Source organism: Podarcis gaigeae (genome assembly GCF_964106915.1).
Source record: "Podarcis gaigeae genome assembly, chromosome: 2".
NCBI lineage: Eukaryota > Metazoa > Chordata > Lepidosauria > Squamata > Lacertidae > Podarcis > Podarcis gaigeae.
The window spans coordinates 65052186-65068149 of NC_139679.1; the positions used below are offsets into that span (position 1 = coordinate 65052186).

General features: G+C 41.6%; 1 long non-coding RNA gene across 2 annotated transcripts in view; it reads left to right on the forward strand.

The window, feature by feature from the left end:
• The window catches only part of LOC310839824, a 117710-nt gene that overhangs the window by 48200 nt on the left and 53546 nt on the right, over positions 1-15964 (forward strand). For both annotated transcript variants that reach the window (XR_014561672.1, XR_014561673.1), the window contains exon 2: positions 13969-14018. This is a non-coding gene — a long non-coding RNA (uncharacterized lncRNA). The remainder of the gene's footprint in view (positions 1-13968; positions 14019-15964) is intronic.

A 15964-nucleotide genomic window follows, 5' to 3' on the forward strand; every position in this document is an offset into this window, starting at 1 on the left:
TACACACTTACCAGAGAATATGCACTTAATTCAGTGGAACTTATATATGCGTATATATGTGTAGGTTTGTGCTGAAATTGGCTAGGTGAAAAATATTGTACCTCACCTCTAAAACTGGAATTGCACAAGGTTCTGCTGAATCTGTTCCACTTCTATTCTTTTTTAACGTCCCGATTTTTGTTAATAATGCAGTCAAACTCATAATGGTCAGCTGTTAATATGTTGTTATTGTTTCGTCGTTTAGTTGTGTCTGCCTCTTGGTGACCCCCTGGACCAGAGCACGCCAGACGCTTCTGTCTTCCACTGCCTCCCGCAGTTTGGTCAAACTCATGCTGGTAGCTTCGAGAACACTATCCAAACATCTCGTCCTCTGTTGTCCCCTTCTCCTTGTGCCCTCCATCTTTCCCAACATCAGGGTCTTTTCCAGGGAGTCTTCTCCCTCTCATGAGGTGGCCAAAGTATTGGAGCCTCAGCTTTAGCAGCTGTTAATATATATTTCCCCAAATTGTGTTTCTTCACCTTGGAATTTAAACTAGAAACGTGACCAAACCAGGTCCAGGATGATGATTTATGGAAAATAGCACTTAAAAAAAGCTTCAAAATTGAGCTGAGAGAAAATTATCCACCACTAATTATTGAAGGGGAAGAATAGCCATACACCAACTTCCCAAGTTTTCTGTGACTATTCCGTTATTTTTCAAAAGTTCTCCTTATTTATTTAACAATTTTTTTAAACCATTAAACATCAAAATATCCAGGCAATGTACAAAAAAAGAAAAGGAAAAGAAACACATGTTAAAATTAAAATAACATAAAAGCATAATAAAATGCTGGTTATGGACAAACTAACAACCATACTAAGCTAGAAATACCTGAGTGAAGATAAAGGTTTTCAGAGTCCACAGCTTTGGGAGCCTAGCAAGAAAGGAGGAGTTCCATTCCCACCAGTGCTGGCCCTTAAAGATGTGGTTTGACCCCTAACATTCATCCTGTTCAAACCCTTTCATAAGCCTGGGGTCTTCCACACTTCTATCAACCTTCTTGTAGATTAACTCACACCATGAATGGCTACAGTTCAGAAGCATAGATTCTGGCCCCAGGGGCTGGTATTCAACTAAGTTTTATTCAGAAAATACATATTGAAATTAAGGGACATATTCATTACTTTCAGCAACTCTCCTCTGGGTAAAACTTAGCTGAATACCACCCAGTATTTTGTGATCTTCCCACATTTCACAATATCATTTAGTGGCTACCCCTCCGATAAATGGCTCAGCAAGCTGACCTATAGTTGCTCCTAATGGGCACATCAATGATGATAGATCATGACATGAAATGGGAAATAAGCAGCAGTAGCAGATGAGTTTTTAAATAAGAAAGCAGTTCTTTTTCATGCAAATATCTTCAGCAATAAAGACAAGAGCCTGTTGTCCCTTCTGCTGCCCCCTGGCTTTCTGGGATTTGTAAGCAAATTGCTTTTATATAGAAAAAATGCTATTTGAAAGGAGGAAAAAAAACCAGGCATCATCTGTTCTTTGAGGATAGAGCAATAACAAGGAATTTGACCTTTCCCTACAATATTGTTTAGCCAAAAGACAATCAAAGGTACAAGGCAAAAGGTGGCGGCGTGGAGAGGGTGGCAGTAGGCCTCATCCTTCATTTCCCTGGTTCTCCTTTTGTTTATGCAGCAAGCTATTTAAATCGAAACTCACTCCTTTCCCCTCACACTGACACCCCTCCACAAGTGGACTTGTTTCCCACATTTAATTGGAAGTCTGCGTAAACCGCTTGGAGAAGCTGCCAAAACCCATAACAACAATGAAAGAATAGTGAACTGGAGAATTGGATTAAAAGGCAGCTTTCATGGCGAGAGGGTCATATTGAAATCAAAGGGAAGAAACAACAGCAACAACAGTGACATAAAAGATAAGTCCAGAAGCGAACAAGCTTGGGAACACTGGCACAATCTGTAACAACAACCTCAATGCCTTTGTCAAAGATGTTATGGAACAGTATAATTGGCTTGTGCCCATATTAAGAGAGGCCTTGGTGTTAATTACGCATGATGTAGCATCTAGGGCATGTCACATCTTGAATGGGAGGGTCTGTGACAATCTGACATAAGAGAAATGAAAGCTGTCAGGAAACTAAATTAGTTTTGAAAATAAGCAGAGTTGAACTACCCATCGCTGTCAAAAAGCCTTCGCCATTTCTGTGGGGTTCCTGGTTTTCCTAAAGGCTGTTTTAGTAGGAGCACTGCTGACCAGGGTCTTGGTCAAAAGTTCCATTTAAAGGGCACCCTTCCCTTATGTTTCAGATCACATATGGAGCACCTGAATTTTCAGCTCTATACACTGAGTGACTAGTGTTAGAAGCTACCAAGGCTGCAACACTATACACACTCATTTGGGAACGAGTCTCCTTAAACTCAGTGCAAATTGCTTCAGAGTAGACATGCATCAGATTGCACTGTCAATGAGAATCCATGCCACATATCTAATATATATATATTTGAGGATATTGAACAAATGTGTAACATGCAAACAAGAGTGTCAATGTCTACCTGGAGTTCATATGTTCAACAAGGGTTCACATCCAAATGATGCTCACCGGGTGACTTTGAGCAGAGTAAACTGTTTGCACAGTTATGCTGCTCATAGAGTAGTTTTTTGTTTGTTTATTCTGTATACATGAAGATATCAAAGAAATCACTTGGATATGAAATGCTTTTACAGAATATGCAGTGATTGTGCTGATCTGTAAATTGCTAGCTGCTGAATAATCTATCTTCAGGATCACTAGAGAGAAAGGAAAAAAACTAAACAGGATTTTTACCTGCAATTGCATTGTGGTCACTATCTAAATTCCCAACTGTGGATTAGGATTTATCTTGAAACTTGCTCTCTGTTTAGAACTAGTGGTTCACCCTAGGTCTGAAGCAGGAAATTCCACCTCTGTGCAAAAAAGGCTGGTGTGATCTCTTTTTCAGAAATTGTCCTTGTACCCAAGGGAGTGCTCGAATTGTTCATCCATATTTATTTAGGATCACAGTCAATGCCTTTCAGGGAGCAGAAGGGAAATTGATCTCCTTCCTAAATTCAACAGAAGTGGTAAGAAGCATTCCATACCAAAGGGATTAGGCTATTTTTCAACATATTTCTATTACTTTTTGCAAGGAAGCATTCTGATTTTGCATCAGTTATCTGAGTTTGAATACATTAGAGAATGGGACTTGCAGCACAATCCTATATGTATCCACTCTTAAATGAATCCAGCTCAGTTCAGTGGGGCTTATTCCCAGCTAAATGTGTATTGGGTTGCAGCCTTATATTCAGCTGTGGTAACTTAGTGAATGCTTGCAACGCCAGAAGCTGCTAGTACTGAACCAAAAATAATGTATGTGAACTATTATGTGGGTTAAGTAGACAAGTGCATCTCATTTTCAACCCCACCTTGATTTTTTACTCTGTCAGTGATCTGATGAGTTGCTTGGTTAACTTCAAATGCTATTTTTAATAGGATCTGGGAAAAGCTTCTTGAGGGAGAAAACTTAAAGCAGCTGCGCTGATCTATGCAGACCCTTTTAAAGACTCTGAGAGGCCTGGAGGCAGATGTTCATTTGAGCCCCCCCCTCCTCCTCCTCACTGTATGTCAAAATCATTTCCCCCCTCAGCTGTTGAGGGGGAACCCTGAATATGTATATGGTCCTTGAAAAACATTCATTTTTAAAATAAGAACTTGATGTTCAGTTTGTAAGCTTCTGAAATCCAAAAACAAAAATGATATTCGATTCACTTGCAGTATACAAAGGGGTGTATACAGAAAATTTATCTTGATGGGGTCCAGGAAATTCTGCTGGGGCCCCTTGGGATTCAAGTGCATAGCATGCACTGTCATAACAGATTTGGGCATGTCATATTAATGTAGCCTGAGGCAAAATATTTCCACTTATTGATCCTATAATATGAATCAGGTCGTGCAATGCCACATCACAGTTCTCAAAGGCTTCGAGCAAGACAAGTAAGCATGGGTCAACAGTTTCTAATGTGCAAATTTGATTTTCACAGGAAAGCCCACATGTAAGTCTACAGGAGGTAACAGTTGATTGCGTTGTCCCTCTTGATTAAATAGGAAACAAGGATTGTAAACATGTTACACACGCATACAGTCAAAGCATGGGATATGTGGTGGATGAAAACAGTTGCTTCCTTTTCTATGAAATTACTAAAATGAACAAAAATGCATTGTTCTGTGTAAAGGTTGATTTTAAAAAGAACCAAATATGAACATTCTATGAAAAAAGCTGGGAACTGTGTTTTAACTGAGAGTGGGCAGAAATTGATACATACCCCTTTTAGGTGAGTTGACCAGCAGATCTGCTCCATCTAGCATGTGTGCAGATACACACACACACACACACACACACACACACACACACATCCTTTTAATAAACACATCACTTTAGCAAACTTTAGATTTTTTCTTAAAAAGGGAAGTACTTATGAGGTGTTCTGAGGACCACCCTTTTATGGTCATCTAGAACATCTACAAAGTCTGCTCTAAACAAAGCCTCCTGTTGCCCTGGCAGTTTTCACCACTCCATCACTCATATGAAAAAAGAAAGATTTGTGATGCATAGTTTTTAAATGTGGTTTTGAAGTGTTTTGATGTGGAGGGAATCGTTTTATGTCCTGATAGGCTGCCAGCTGCTTGGAATATCTTTAGTTAAAGAGGTTTACTGTGCTAAAGCATATCAGATGATACCTCTGCCTTGCCAACTCACGGGTCAATACAGGAAGGGCCCCCTCCATACAACCCTTTTAATGGGCATTCATGATGATATTGGGCTGGTTATACATGATCCCACTTTCAGTACTGTTTGTTCTTGCAAAGATTTTGGGCTGAACATACTGCTTCCTACTGTGGTTGTAAACCACTGCACTATGTTTTTTGGTGATACTGCAGCAGATACCTTGGTTCTAGAACTCAGTCCGTTTGGCTCCTGAAATGGTTTGAAAACCAAGGCGTGGCTTCGGATTGGCTGCTGGAGCTTCCTGCACTCAAAAGGATCACAACCCAGAACACTCACTTCCGGGTTTGCAGTGTTCGGGAGCCAAGCCGCTTTGTTTGGGAGCCAAGCCGTTCGAGTTCCAAGGTACCACTGTAATTATTTTTTAATAATAATAAAAATAAAGATTCAGAGTGCATCCCATAGCTTCCTGCTGAAAACCTGCAACTTTTCATACCACATATGTTAGCTTGTGGTGGCTTGTGCTGATTTTGTTGCACTATAGCCCAAGAGTGCCCCTCCAGACAGCAATAATGGAGCAACAAATTAAATAAAGTAGAAGGATTCCTGGATGGTCCAGTATAAATTCACCCCCAATGCACTATTATTACATCGACAGCATGTTGCAGAATACATAAGTAAACCCTCCCCGCACCCTTCTGGAGGGGGCTGAAAGAGACAGTAATTAAATTATCCCTTTTTTAAAGTCAGCCACTTCTGTGAATGCTGCCCTAAATGCAAATCAGACAGAGGTACGCATACTTTGCTGCGCTGTACAACACATCATGCCATTTTATGAACCATCTGCTTCTCTCTGTTGTGCGCAACATCAAGACAGTTCATGTACCCTTTCTTGCCTCTGGGGCAGACAGTTGTGACTTCAGTCTCCTTAGGCCTCTTACGCGGTGCCAACCCACTGTGTTTTTAGATGTGCCTCTTTGGAAAAAAATAAATAAATCGAAGCATCTCCTTGGAGGGAAACGGAAAGCTGTTTTGTTTTGAGTACTAAGAGAATGCTACTATACTAGCCAGTATTTTTCCACTAAGTAAAGGGTGAGGGCGGGTGGCCAGTTGGCAGGCCAGCAGTTCAGTAGACTGCCAGGTGGTCTGTAGAAGCTCATCGCATACTGAACAATGAATTGTCAGGCGGAAGAACCAGGCCAGAATCAGCAGTTATATAGGGCCAGATGGGGCATTACTGGCTACTGAAGTCACCTGATCTTGTCCCCCTGGGGGGAAACAGCACATTCTCTCCATACAGTTGCTGGGTAGAATGGCAGTACATCTCAGGCCAGGACTTCTTTGCTTGTCATCTGCCCTGCTTGCATAGAGATCAATACCTGAACCCTGTTGCCAGCACCCCTGGTTAGAGTATCCTGGTAGTTAGGATGTATCTCCAAACTATGATGAGTAGGGGTAGGCCAAACATTTCCCAGCAAAAACTTTCAGCTGATTTTTTTGTGGAGTACTGGAGCTGAAAGTTACCTCTTTCATAATTTGGGGGATGAGGCCAATGTTTGGTTGGGAGGGTGGAGATGGTGAAACTCCTCTCAGCTCCTTATGCAGTAGTTGGTAGCTGGCCTTTTCATCACAGAAAGTCTAGAACATTCCCAAAACAGTCTGGGGGGAAATGGCTACCAGTGCTTGAGGGTTTCACCCCCCATACCCTGAAATTCACCTCACTGCCAATTTGTAGACTGAGGAGGGGCATTTTAGCCCAGTGCTAATAATAGGATTGCTTCATTGGAGTGATTATAAAGTGGTACCTCAGGTTACATACGCTTCAGGTTATAGACTCCGCTAACCCAGAAATAGTACCTCGGGTTAAGAACTTTGCTTCAGGGTGAGAATAGAAATCGTGCTCCGGCAGCGCAGCGGCAGCAGGAGGCCCCATTAGCTAAAGTGGTACCTCAGGTTAAGAACAGTTTCAGGTTAAAAACGGACCTCTGGAACGAATTAAGTACTTAACCTGAGGTACCACTGTACTATGTATGTAGTTGCTTACATAATTCTTGCAGATAGATGTCATACGGTTGCAGATACACTTCATATTGTACTCATTTTAGTTAAAGATACCAGAAATCACGGCATTCCACCCAATGGGCCACTAGCTTTGCACAAGCGTGACTTCCTCTGTGGGGCAAATATATACAATATAAATTTGAATCTCTGTAGTTCAAATTAGGTAGTTAGTTTGGGACGCGGGTGGTGCTGTGGGTAAAACCTCAGTGCCTAGGACTTGCTGATCATAAGGTCGGCGGTTCGAATCTCCGTGGTGGGGTGAGCTCCCGTCATTCCGTCCCAGCTCCTGCCCACCTAGCAGTTCGAAAGCACCCCTAAGTGCAAGTAGATAAATAGGTACCGCTTTATAGCGGGAAGGTAAACGGCGTTTCCGTGTGGTGCTGGCTCACCAGATGCCACTTAGTCACGCTGGCCACGTGACCCGGAAGTGTCTCCGGACAGCGCTGGCTCCTGGCCTCTTGAGTGAGATGAGCGTGCAACCCTAGAGTCGGACACGACTGGCCCGTATGGGCAGGGGTACCTTTACCTTTACCTTGGCATGCAAAGGTTTTGGAAGGGTATCACAAGAATGCTTTTAAACAGGGCTTGGGAAACACAAGGCGGGGAGCCAAACACTGATTTGTTGCCAGGCAAAGTACCCTCCTTACGCCATGCCTCCTGTCCCCAGGCCAAGCCCCTCACTGGACAAACTCCTTGAATCCTTTTGTCTAGCTGGAAAGTGGTCTTGAATTGTGATAGAATTCCTCTCGCTGGCCAGGATAAAGGATGGACAGAAGTGTTTGTGTTTGTGAAGAAACCCCTGCCCTTTGCATTATCGGAATGTAGCCTGTTGTACAAAGGCAAAAGTCACCTTCGTCACTTTTACAGCCATTGGCGTGGAACCCCCGGAAGATTATGTCAGAATACAGCCTTTGGGTTGAAAAACTCCCTTACCCCTGCTGCTGATCAAACTTAGATTTAGTTGATCTGCTTTTTAATGGATCAATAAGTTAAAATTCAAATAAGTTGACATCTTAAGAAAACCTTTATATAAACAAAAACAAAATAACAATCAAAAAGCTACCATCTCTTTTCAGGAGCAAGGCCCATCCTTAAAGCTTTGATTTCCAATCCAGACTATAATAACATACCAGAATGCAAATAGCCTCCATAGGGATAGCAAGTGCACCTTTAATTTTTAAAATTACCTTTACATTTTATTATTCCTTTTTCTGTAACCTGTGCTGATTATTAAGCAGCTCTAAAATTTAACAAATAAATGGCCACTCCATAGTTCCAAATGGGCTTGCTGTTTTTGCTTGTGCTTACATGGGAGTAAGTACCACCAAGCTCAGCAGAGAAAACATACAGAAGATTGAGCTTGGGAATATCGTAATCAACAAATTGGTAGCTGATGAATATAATGATGATCAACTAATTGTTGCAAACCTAATATTGTGTTAATCAACTAATCATCTAATTGGCTTTAACCCTAATTAAATATATCAAATCATTTTTGTTTTCCCTTGAATCTCTCCCCCTCCCCCCTCCCAAAAACATGATTTTTGTGCTCCTTACAGCAGAGGTGGGCAAAAGACAGGATCTCTGGATGATTTGCAGTAGGTCCACAGTTGTTCCTGACTGCCAATACTTTTCACATTAGCAATAAAAAGGGATCTCATCTCCTCCCTGCTTAGGTTGCTGGAATCAGGGAAGTTTTGTGTGAAAGGACTGTGAGCTCATTTCTGGACATGTGTCCAAAAGCACTGAATTTCATGGTATAGACTCCAGCATCATTATTCCATACTTGGATTCCATTGGTGGTTCTTAAAAATAAAGCAGATCCCACAGGGATCTGAAGTGTGCTCACCTCTGACTTGGAAAAAAAATCATTTTTTGAAAGCTTCAGTCATGGACTCTGCTTTGTTGTAGCTCATCCTATTTCACACAGGGAACCAGTATTCTCCCAGATGATGACTTAATGATGATAGATAGATATAGATAGATAGATAGATAGATAGATAGATAGATAGATAGATAGATAAATAATACTGTATTGGCCTGAATATAGGCCACACTTTTTTTCCAAATTCCGACTGTGAAAACTTAAAGTGCGGCTTTACAAAGTCACAACCTTACAAAAATTGGCTTTTATGGAACTTCCGGTGTGGCAAGATGGCAGGCACCATGCCAGCGCATAGCTCCTAGGACCACCAGCACCAGCATAAAACACAATTTTAAGGAAGTGGCTTATATTCAGGTACTGTCTTTTTTCCCCTCTCCCCCCCCCAAATTGTTTTTAAAGGTGTGGCTTATTTGCGGATGCGGCTTATATTTGGGGCAATACGGTAATATTTATTCATCACCTACTATTATTAAAAAAGTCTACAGTCATCTTTTTCTCCATCCAGTGAGACAACTAAAATGGACAAATCCTACCCCACCCTACTAAAAGGTGAAGAGTAGAAACAGGCCATGAATCATGCCACCATATGACCCGAATTAAAGACCAAAAGCCTGGGCAAAGATGTATGTCTTAGCCTGGTGCCTAAAAGCTCAAGGCATGAGTTTGGGAAGTGTTCCTGGAAGTGGTCACCTCCTCCCTGTTCCCCTGTAGCATGAATCCAGAGACATCTGGATTTGTTTCACTAAATGCATTTCATTTTTTACTCTTCAGGCAGCTCTGGCAGATGGGTTTTCCTTGTTCCTGCTGTTTGCTTGCAGCCTAGTATATAGTACTCTTGCTGATATGGACTCATTTGTTTGGACTTTTTGTATGTTTTTTGTTGTTCTTAGAGAAGATCTCGCCTCAAGGGATTGAAATGGATGCCGTTCAGCTACTCTGCAGTTCTGTTCCTAAGAATATGCAATTTTGATTCTTTAAAAATAAAGTTTGGAATACGCCTTTAGTGGATTATCGGGGGATGGGAAGAGGTAAATGTAAATTCAAAGTAAGTGTTCGACTCAACCAGCTCATCTATTCTGAACAGCTCTGACCAATCCCTCTAGAAAGCCATTCAGGGTGTTCTCTCAAGAGACAAAGGCTGTAGATGAATCTATAAATATGTGACTATAGCTGTCAATCATCTGTCACACTTTATATGACTTTCTGTTTGGGAGCCAGATAGGTGGAGTGCAAGAAGAAAAGCTAGCTCACTGGAGCTAGAGCCACAATCCTCAATTGGACTAAGCCCAATTTTCAGAAATTGTGTGTGTGTGTGTGAGAGAGAGAGGGTTGGTTTTTGGGGGGTGGGATTTCAACCATACCTGATTATCTTTGTCATTTGCTGTCAACTTCCTGTTCACAATTGCTTTTCTTTATCTGAACCTTTTCTGCATTTAATTTTTAATAACAATTCCTCCCATGGAAATTCAAGCCATGTGGTCACATCATATTATCAACAGTCAATCAGATTTGGCTGTGTGATGACATCATGAAGCCAAATCAGAGTGCGAGTGATGCCTCCTGTCCTTTCTCTGGACAAACATTGTTGTGCTTTACTTTCTGCCTCTTCCTCAATCAGTCATCAAATGTATGTGTATTTTATGGAGTGTTGGGTTTTTTATTTGGTGAAATTCATACTTCAGTTGGGTTCAGCTTTAAATGCCTTATATGCACAGATTTACAACTGTGTCCTAAGTTTCTGGTAGCTTAGAATATGTGGGAGAGAGGGAAAAGAAAGGACACCAAAGAAGGAGAGGAAAGGAAGCCCCTAGATATCTTGTGTTGTGTCCCTGTTTGGTTATGGTTTTGTTTTCATTCCCCCCCCTTTAATTTTTATGTGTTCTTTTGGAACTGTACATAAAAACTACACACACACACACACACACACACACATATATATATATATATATATATATATATATATATATATATACCTGTGTTCGAAGTTTCTCTGCATTTGCTGAAAGGATGGAGTTTATGTTCAGGGTGTTGGATATACTAATCAATACACTATAGTACAGTATATAGCTGTAAAAAATGTAACCTATGAAAGGTTAATCTTCACTATAGGAAATGTGGAAATAGGATGAATACATTTGCTGTGCCTTTCCTGGCCTCTGACTCAAACTGCAGCCTACTGTTCTCCACTCACATCTACCTTCCTCTTTCCCTTGGTTAAGAGAGGGGTGAATAAGGATGAGTCACACTTTTGACAATCTTCTAGGCCTCCTTGGACCATCTTACCTCTCTTAGAGACACATCCCCACCACATCAGTAGTTATCCACCCTCCTCTTTCACATCCAGGCTATGACCAGGTATTGCCTCAGGGCAACCCACTAGCAGAAATCAAATAGGAAACACATAACATTATGTTTTAGTCTCTGGCTCTGTGATTACTCTTACTAAATAATAGGGTTGTGTATAGTCCTCCTGACCTGACTCAGGGACCACTCAGGCCCTCATATGAGGTCAACTCAGGGCCAGTGCAAGCGGGTCAACCCAGGGAACTCCCATCCTAATTAAGTATATGTTTGGGAGAGAGCAGTGGGTGGAAGGGATAAGACTATTTGGCCTGGTTCAATTCAGGATTCAGTCAAATCCTGGTACACAGCACGACGAAAGAATGCTAGGAATGAGGTTAACCATCATGAAGTCCTGGATTTGTTTCAGCCAGCTGCTTTCCTTTGACAGCAACCACTCTTGAGGGTCTCCAGTGAATTTCACCCAGCAGGTAGATGAGGTGATGGGTTAGAGTTGTTTCAGGTTTTTTATTGTCTGCTGTGCTGGTGGCATGACTGATGGTAAGAGAAAGAAGCAAGAGCGTAGCACAGCTGTGGTCTCAGTGTGCTCTTTGGCCCAGGTAGTCAGTGAGTCAGCTGTGCTGGCTGTGGGTGATGGGAGCTGTAGATTCCAAAAAATTGGGAGGACACCAGACTCCTGACCTTTTGACTCTGGCATTTTCTAGGATTGGGAGTCCCCAAAGTGGTTCCAGTTGCGACACAGGGGATTAGGAGAGCACGTGAATTATGTCTGATTCCCCTCACACAGCAGCGAGAGAGGTTTGGCCAAAGGCCAGTGTGCCATTTGTAAGCATTCAGGGAAGAGACCCGAGCACCTCATGGAACTGAAATTGGCACCGTTAGACTGCAAAAAGTTTCAGCCAAATTGGAAAGCAGGACTGTTACATGATTAGTGAGGAGGGGGAGAACAAGTGGAGGGCTAACCTTGTCTGTTTTCACAGCCAGGGATATGATCTCCAAATTAAATTTCCATGATTTATCACATCTAGAAAGGTTAGAGGAAGCAAATAAACAACATAAAAAAGCAGGAGGAAAACAGGGGATGGAGCTGCCAAGGTTTCTTCTTCCCTTTTATGGCAGAAGGGAAATCATCCTATGAAAATTAGATTATGATTGGGTCCCAGAACTAATTGTTATGAGATGGCAAAGGGGTATTGTATTGCCATTGAGCTGCAACGTCTCAGAACTGAATCCCATCTATTATTGCAGAGAAATTCGTCAGAAAGTGCACTGGGTGTCTGAATTTGTCCCTGCTGGGGGAGCTGCTCTGAGTCACTGTGATGAATGGGGATTTGGTAGAGAGATGAGGGAACATTCTTTCTCTGATGCATAATCTGTTGCATAATCTTTGCCACTTTCAGCAGCATTTTTTTTTATTCTGCCAGCAGTGACCGGCAGGTAGGACGGCAGCCAGCTTCCCCACCAAACAGGGAAGTGGCCCACTGCAGAGCGTCCATCTTTGTAATGGAGAAAGGCGGAGGGATGCAATGAAGAGACAGGACAATGACAAGACAGAGTGAATGCTGGGATAGCTTTTCCAATGCCTGAGTTAATTAGGAAGGGATTGGCTGTAGAATTCACATCAGATACCTGGCACTGATACCTAGACATTGTCTTGTCCCTTCAGTGGTGAGAATAAGCAGGGATTTGAAGAGGCCAGAGACAGATCCTGATTAGTACGAGCAATGTATTTTATATATTTCCTTTCTGACTCTCAGCCATAAGGTTAATGAAAGACGATCTCAACAAGTTCTTTGCTGCTTCTCTTAGCACAGAGTGGAATTTTGCTCTTGCTTTGAGTCTGGTAATTGTGTTTTAATGACGAGTCATTGTTGAGATGCTTGTTTTGATATTTGGAAAGCATCTCCGAGGGACTCCTTTTTGGAGGAGAAAAGTAGGAAATGCATTTTGCATAAGCAAAACAATGTAGCCTTCTGGACACAGTTCTTGGTCCATGTGCTTGCCAGCCTCTGACCTAAATGGGGCTCCTCCCAGGGGTGTGTGTGTATGTGAGGCCCAGAGCAAATCACACAGTGTGCCCCCCCCATTATCTCTTCATGGCAATGGTGTTGGCAGTGGCCCCTCCTCCTCCTTCTTCTTGGCTTACTTTTTTTGCCACTGCTTTAGTGGTAGCAGTGTCACGGAGACATTGCTCTAGAAAGGGAGAAGATGGAGAGCCTCAGTGAGAGGGCGGAAGGCAGCAGGGCCAGGCAGGCAGAGGGGCTGCTGGCCATTCCCACAAGTGCCAGGCATGCCTTCCAAAAATGTGTCTCACAAAGCAAAGGACCTCACAAAGCTTGGGGCCAGGGACGGTCATTCCTATGCATTGCCCTCAAGGGTGACTCTGTTAATAGTTGTATTTTAAGAAGAAATTGTTCAGCTGCTGTGTCATGGAATTATACTGAGTGAAGAAGCTTGCTCACTGAATATTTTCCTTCCTCACATCTGTTAAAGAATGTATCCCAAGGCTCCATATTGATACTCCCAACTACCTTAGGGAATGTGTGTATATTGAATGAATTGTGTACATTCTCTGCCCAATATGCACAATCCCTGGTAAGCGTTGAAGAATGTGCATATCTCTGGCCATTATACATAATCCCTAACAGGCTTTGGGGAATATGCACATCTTGTTTGGGCAATATGCACATCTTGTTTGGGCAATATGCACATTTTCTGGCCAATATACATAGTCTACAACCGACATTGTTTTTGTTTCGTTTTCTATCTCTAGTTCAGAAGTATGCAATGGTTCATATAAAGCAAAATAGTGAGGAAAAAAGTACCTTCTCTTGCCTTACTCTAAAATGTAGTGCAGCCTACTTGCCCATTACCTGTTCCGCAGCCATATCTGTCATTATGTTGTTTATTGCTCCATATTTTCTGCTTGTTATTTGTCATAATTTGGATCGTCTCATTTTTCGGTCCACAGAATGTCATCTGACAACTCTACCATTCTCTGTGATGTGCAACTCTTCTCAGGTCAGTATATAAACAAAGCTCCATGCCATTCTCTGCTTTCATATGTTTTTATGTGGCTGTATCTTCCTCTTCCTCTGGATTATATGAGTTAAATGGGAAGGAAGTTCCTGTTTTATTGCAAGTAACTTTGTAGGTTCCCCTTTCACTCTGCTGTTCTATGAAGCATTCCCCAATGCAGCACAACCTCACAGATATCCCCAAATCAATTTTTATCACATATTGATAAATTAACCCAAGAGGCATGTTGAACAAATATGTCAAATGTAGCATTTGTTCTTTCATCTGGAAAAGGGGAGATTTATTGCATAATCTAATCACACTTTTCTTAAGCAAATATTGATTCATTCAAAGAGCAGTTGAAGGCGAGATGTTTTCCTTTAGTTATTACATTAACATTCATCATTTCCCCTGGCTTTTTCTTTTTTCTTTTTTTTTCTTTTAAACCAACCTTTTAAAGGTTAGTAATCAAAGATTTTAGAGGCCTGGGAATTCCTTCTTGGACAGAAATTATGTATTCCTGAAAACCCTTCATTATACCTTAGCACAACTGGTTGTGCTCTAGTACTCTAGTAGCACGGAGGAGAATCTGAGTGTTTAGTGCAGGTATGGAGAACCTTTGACCATCTAGATGTTGTTGTACTATAATCCCCTCAGCAGACCAGGCATGAAGAGTGTTGTTGTTCAGCAACATCTGGAGGGACAAAGGTTCTCCACACCTGGTTTAATGTCACGAAGCCGCCTTCTTCTTTGACAATCACTCGTAGCCAAGTAAGATTGTTTTCCATAAACATGGTTTTTAAAGTGAGTCCATAAGTGACTGTGGAGGCCAATTCTGGATCCACACATCCTTCCACATTGGGGACATAGGTTTCTGGGTGGGAGTTGATCATGGTAAGGGTTTGCCAAGCGTGCCTTCCTCTTAGCACATTTCTCTCTTTCGTCCTGAGTTCAAACATCTTCAAAACCCATGACACCTTTGGTAAAGGCTGTTCTCCAAATAGAATGCTTGCAGGCCAGTGTTTCCCAGTTGTCGGTGTTTATAATTCATTTTTTAAAATTTGCCTTGAACCTCTTTTTTTGACAGCCAGCACTACGCTTACCATTTTTAAGTTCAGAATAGAGTAATGTCATGAAGTAGGCTCTTGCTCACACAATGATCTAGGCTGCAATGAATTTGTTAGTTTTTAAGCTGTGCATGTGAAACTTTGCTTCTTTTTTAATGACTAAGCAAGACTACTTTCATTACTACTACAACTACTACTATTACTACAGAAATGTTTCTAAATAAGCATCCGTTACATGACATCTGTTATAGCCATACCCTCCATTGCTTATCCATATCTTGGAATGGCATAAGCTAAAATAGTCTCACCATGCTTTTTTGAAGAGTTGATTTCTGGTCCCCCTGATTCTGGGGTGGGTGGTGAGTGGTGGCTTCTTCTAAGTGTACTGATATCAAGAATCAACTATCTATATCTACAAAGGCTTTTCTCTATCTCACTGACAGAAATAGCAATTTTTGTGAAGTTCTTCTACAACCATTAGGAAGCTGAATGAAATTGGCACACATGCATACAGCCTCAATGCACACCAATTACCAGAAAGGCTGAAAATGGGAAACAAAACTTAGCGAACCAACCTAATTCAGACTTATAATCAATTTGGAGTGCAGTAAACAAACTTAATTGCACTTTTCTCTGAAAGTTTCAATGCCGTTTTTTAAAAGGCATATGAATATGCATGTTTATGGGGAAAATGCATACAAAATGCATATTTTAGAGGAGCAACATTTTAAGAGACAGGGTGTACAAAGTCTGATTTGTGTGTGTGTGTGATTTAAAAAGAAATTTGCAGAAAATGGGATGGAAGGGACTTATGATTGAAAGTATTTGAAACTGACACAGAATGCAAATAGGTTGATTGTCCACCCCTGGGTTATAGTAAGT